The 6,093-nt window shown below is 35.1% G+C and overlaps 1 protein-coding gene across 1 annotated transcript in view; it reads left to right on the top strand.

The window, feature by feature from the left end:
• Positions 1-6,093, top strand: part of SPATA17 (spermatogenesis associated 17) — a 166,398-nt gene that overhangs the window by 226 nt on the left and 160,079 nt on the right. The window lies entirely within an intron of this gene.

The following is a 6,093-nucleotide window of genomic DNA, read 5'->3' as shown; positions in this document are numbered from 1 at the left end:
CTTTGACATCATCACTCCACAGTTTGATGAAACCAATGTCCTCCCTGTTGAAGTTTTAACAGCCTGGCTGGGATCACCCAGGCTCCCCAGCTGGGTGCGCTTAGTGTGTCTCCCACCTCCCTGGGGATTCGAGCCTCCATTATTGCACAAACACTGACTCAACTGTTGTAACGACCCATTTGTCTTCCCAAAGTGACAGCATCTAAACTATTCTGATAAGATAATCAGTATCGATATGTTAACTAATAGAAGAGGAATGAGGAAGATACTAGTAGCCTTATCCATCTGTCTACACCCAAACTTCTCCCTCGGGGAAGAGTTTTGTTTTGACCACGGCTTTCTGGAAGCGATGCCTCAGGGGATTTTCCAACTTAAGAGAAACAGTAAAAGAGTCAATGAGATAATGGTAGACCATAGTGAGATGGCTGACCAAGGAAAAATATGTCGGTAAGACGGGATTTTGCTGAGCGGTTCTTAGTCTACCACATTCTTAGAGTGCTGCGTATCTCTTACAGTACTTACAATTCAGTTTTACGTTCTGTTTGGAGATCTCTATCATGCCTCTGAAATGGGGAGTGCCTGTTTTTTGCTTATCATTTAGGTCTCCAGTGTCTATCATAGTTCCTCATTCATGATAGATGCACAGTAATTCTTTGTCTAATAATTCCACAGATGAGTCGTTGAATCAATCATTAGTCCTGGTTTAAGTAAACTACTAAAAATTGCTAAAGATAGAAATTACTTATTATGTCTATATTACTATGATTACAGATAAATACCTTACCCACTTACTGAGCATTCATTTAGAGGATGTGTCCTATGTTCATGATATGCCTATATGAAGAAGTAAGCTGCGTCCCTCCTGATGTTCACAGCCAAATGTGGAATATAGGCATTTAAAAAGGAATTACGGTAGAGTAAGGATGAACAGGAAGTGAAACAACTAACATTTCTTGAGCACTTATTATATGCTGGGAATTGTACTAGGAACTTTTTCGTATAATACTTCATTTGGTTATCACAGTGTTGCAAGGTAACTTATTAATCTCTATTTTTAGAGCTCAAAAACACTGTTCTAGAAAAAGGCTGGTGAAGTGCCATAGAAATGCAAATAGACATGATTTTTTTTCCTGTAGATTTCAGTGTCAACTTTTGTCCCCATCTCCTGGCTTTGGGCATAGGTACATTTTCCCCAAATTGGAGGTTACTTGGAGAAGAGACTAGAGCTATGAAAAGTCTGTGATGAGAATAGGCTGGCATTCCTTACATTTCATTTATTATTATTATTATTAATATTTTCAATATAAAGGAAAGTCTCTAAAGATCATGAAGGAATCAAAATTCCAAAGTTTGCCTAATTAAAACAACAAACAACAACAGGGTATTGATAAGTTTGGGGACAGAAACCATATAAAATATTAATATATGAAAAAAGTAAAAAAGGTGGTTTCTTTAAGAAATTATTATCATTTCCCATGTATTATTGGCTAGATCAGCTCTTTGTAAACTGTAGTGTACATTAGAATCACTTAAGGATGTTGTTAGGATATAGATTCTGATTCAGTGGGTCTCAGTTACGGTGAGAGAATCTACATTTCTCACAAGAGTTCCTGTGAGGCCCCATTTTGCAAAAAAAAAAAAGGGGGGGAGAGACTTTGTAGAAAAAGAACTACATATGGGTCTATCATTTAATTCTTAAACATCCTTACAAATTATATATTTATTCCCTCTTTGCATGAGGGAAGGAAAATGAGATTTATACAGAGAAAATTCACAAGCCACTCAAAGTAATGTTAGTTTGATGGAAGGATATTAAGCCAAGAAACCAGAATAGATGGCTACTGTAGAGTTAGAATTAATGGTCTACACAAGTGTAAACTTTATTAAAAATGTAATGAGAACTCTTACAGAAATAAAATTAAAGGAGAGAGTTTAAAAAAAATTTTTTTAAACCAATTTTTAAAAAATATTTTCAGTTAAAAATATAATAAATGAATTTAAAAATAGAGTAGTCACTACTGAAATGTAAATACTTTAGGAAAGCAACATGGAGGACATATCCAGGAGATTTAGTATGTGAATGGTAGTCACTGCAGAATTAGGGAGTGGGAGTGAGAAAAAGATAAATTAGTAATAAAGAAATAACCAAAGAAAACATTCCTAAACTGAAGAAAGAGTATGGGCTTTGAATGGAAAGGACTCTGAGTACCAGACAGGATTATTTTAAGACATACTTCTTAGATATTATCTGGCAAAATTTCAAGGATACAGAAAAAAATTTTACGGGCTCCTAATCTAAGACAGAAAAGATAAAGTTATTTGCCAAGGAAGAGAGAAGCATTGAATGGCTCATGTGCAACACAGGGACCTAGAAGAGAAAAGGACAATAATTACTGATTATTCAAGGCAATATCTAAAAAACCTAAACCCAACAAAGATCTTACTCATTTTTTTTTTATAAAAGAAAGACATTTTCAGATACATAAAGACTCAGAGTTATGCCATCCATATACTCTTTCTGAGGAAATGTATTTAAGAAGGCACTCTCTGAAATCAAATGAGAATTAAATTAGAACAAAGATCTCAAGATAGGGGAAGAGGAGCAAAAGAAATAATAGAAACAATAATGAACAATTATACGTGTAGTATTTGTAATTAAATCTAGACGAACACTCTTACTGAGATTTATGGGATACCTCTAATTCTATGCAGTTAAAGGAATCTAATAGGCACTTGCAGTTTGCTTCCTAAATATCACCTTGTGCAAGTTCAAAAATTCATTAATACATTTTGCACCTTCCAAAGTCTTGCTAATTGTCCCGCTAATACGTAATGCAGGTCATTCTTTATCCAGCTCGTAATACCAATTTCCTCCCCACTCTTCTAGCTTATGTGATGATAACAATTATTCTAGAGGCCAGTCTCTTCAGTGACCTTAGAACTCCCCACAGTCTCTCCCAGTACCCAGTCCCAAAGACAGTGCCATATGTTTAAAGTTTATAGTACTGCTTGCCATAGTATCTTTCAGTTTTTATAGTTTTATGGAGCCAAAGTTGTCAGTCTATTTTTTTGACTTTGGGGATTTTACCTCTCTTGGAATGATCTTTCTCAACCATGGTTATAAGAAAATTTTCTGTATTTACTAACAATATTTTAAAAGTTTTATTACATTTTTCTTCACTGTGCAATTGTGTTTATGTGCATGTATCGTGTGAGAGAGGGGCTTAACTCTTAGTATAGAAATTGTCTCAAACCCTTAATCGAACATTCCACACTTTGTTTACTGGTTTTAAATGTTGCAAGACAAATTAAAGTTGTAAAAATTGCAAAGGAAGAAGCAAAATTGACTTTATTCACTGACAACATGATTGTGTGCATAGAAAACTAAGCTACCTACAAAAATGACCTAGAAATAAATGAATTTAGCAAGGCTGTAGGACACAATACCCAATACACAAAAATCAATTGTCTTTTTATATAATAGCAACGAGCAATTGTAATTTAAAACTACAAAAACAATTCAATTTATAATAGCCTCAAATGCATGTCACTTTATCTGTTGACCTTGTAGAAATCTCTTGTGTACACAATTTGTGCACAAAAGTATTTTACGTACAGGGTTATGTGTAAAGGTGTTCGTTAAAGCGTTATTTCTAATAGGAAAAAAAACCCTGAAAAGTTTTGAGATGCCATTCTTTTGTGTGTATATACACATACATGCACATATATACATACATATATATTTAAAAATACTGAAATAATCTGAAACTTAACAAAAGTTGCAATACAGTACAGAGGTTTTTTGTTTTTGTTTTTGTTTTTTTCACAAATCATATGAGGGTAAGTTTCAACCTGATGGCCCATTGCAACCCCCCCCAATTCTTTACACTTAAGGGCATTGTATAACCACAATTCTACCATCAAAATCAAGAAATTAACATTGATTCATTTCTGCCATCTAATCTTCAGACTGCATTCAAGCTTTGCCAATTGTTTCATTAATGTTCTTTATAGCAAAAGGATCGTATGTATCTTATCTCTTTAGTTATCTTTAATATGGAACATTTTCTCAGCCTTTCTTTAATTTTCATAACCTTCTTTTGAAGATCACAGATCAATTATTTTGTAAAATTTCACTCAATTTGGGTTTATCTGATTTTTTTCTTCTTGATTAAATTCAGGTTATGTATCTTTGGCAGATATATCACAGAAGTGATTCTGTAATCTTTTTAATGCATCCTACCAGATATTGCATAATTTTAATTTGTCCCATTACTGATGGTATTTATTTGGATCATTGACTAAGATAATTTCAGCTAGACTTCTCTACTGTAATGTTCTCCTTTTTTCCCTTTGTAATTAGTAGGTATTTTTAAAAAGCAGGTGATTTGAAACTGTGTATGTATTCTGTTCCTCATCAGTTTTTCAATTTGTTTATTATGCATACCATTATGGACTCATAGGTTCCTATTCTGTGGGTTAACATTACTTCTATTACTTATGTTCATGCTAGCATTGTCCTATATTTGTTCAATGGGAGCCACTAGAAGCTTTTCTTTGTGTCCTAATCATCATCATCATTTCTTGCTTTCTGACACACACAAAAAATGTTCCAGGCTCATCTTTTTCTTTTCCCACCCCAGCTCTGGAGTCATCCATTTCTTCAAGGAACCCTTGCTTCTTTTAGTGGATGCCCATGCCATTGGGTGTTGCTACTCTCAGACTCTCTCAAGTGGACAGAGCTAGAAAAGATGTGTATGTATGCATTTGCATGCAGTCTGCATCTGTACTTTATCCATCCATCTATTCATCCATCCATGTATATATTGAAATCCATGAGTTTACATTGACAATTCCATTTCAGATCCACACCACAGGATTCACTCTAGTTTATCTCCCTTTCCTTTTCTAACACTGCAGAACCTGGCTCTCATTATCCTTAATATATTCACTTATTTGATCAATCCTTTTGTACCTAACCAAACTTCTGTCACCATAACCATTCTCTCTTTTATGGATTCCCTTTTCACGGAGTAAAGGCTCTACCTCTCCATGCTGAATTATCACTGGTTCACCAACTTGGATACCCTTTCCATCATTCTTGGGTTCTTATTCCCTGTTCTGCTACCCATCCTTGTGGAACCTTTCCTCACCTTTCCTTGACACCCAGAGTTAGGCCTTCTGTCCACGGGAACACTGTCCTTAGATTGTGACATCCTACCCAGGCCACCCCTACATGTGGATGCCCATCTTAGCCTACACAGGCTTAGCTGAGCCACTGCGACTGCCCATCCCCCAACACTGCCAACCCTCTTGCACAGATTGCTGGTTTCCTTGCCCACTGCCAGTTTCCTTAGGACCTAGTTGTTCAGTAAATGAAGAGAAGGTAGAAAGAAGATGTAGAAAAGTAAATAATCAAACATTTTGCAAATACATTATAAATCTGCATGTTAATTCCTACTTTATGATCTAATACATATGTATTTATAACTCATTATTCATTGAGCTGTGAAATAATAATAATAATGAGGACTATTAATGAAAACAAAACATGGCTTCTAGATTCTTTTTTTTTTTTTTAAAGACTTTATTTATTTGAGAGAGAGAGAGAATGAGAGACAGAGAGCACGAGAGGGAAGAGGGCAGAGGGGGAAGCAGACCCCCCGCCGAGCAGGGAGCCCGATGCGGGACTCGATCCCTGGACTCCAGGATCATGACCTGAGCCGAAGGCAGTCGCTTAAACTATTGAGCCACCCAGGTGCCCCCAAAACATGGCTTCTAGATTCTTAAATGTAGTTCTATTTTTCAACTAGTTATTGACCTCTTATTAGGCACATGAGTGATAATTAAAACACAAAGTATAGATTAAACATAATTTCTGCCTTTAAGAAGCTTTACATCCTTGAGCCCTAATAGTGAAGTGATAAGCAAAAACATTTTACACATCAATATACTTTATAATAGCACATTAATATATTTTCTAATATAGGGCAGATAATATTAGAATTTTATCCCTAGTATCTAAAGTAGTTAAAAGTCATATGATAATGAGAAGCCAAGATGATTGGCTTTTTAATCTAGTTTTTATTCAAT

The sequence above is a fragment of the Mirounga leonina genome, unplaced genomic scaffold (assembly GCF_011800145.1).
Source record: "Mirounga leonina isolate KUSES-001 unplaced genomic scaffold, KU_Mleo_1.0 Mir_154, whole genome shotgun sequence".
Classification (NCBI taxonomy): domain Eukaryota; kingdom Metazoa; phylum Chordata; class Mammalia; order Carnivora; family Phocidae; genus Mirounga; species Mirounga leonina.
This window is presented reverse-complemented; position numbering and strand designations above follow the sequence as displayed.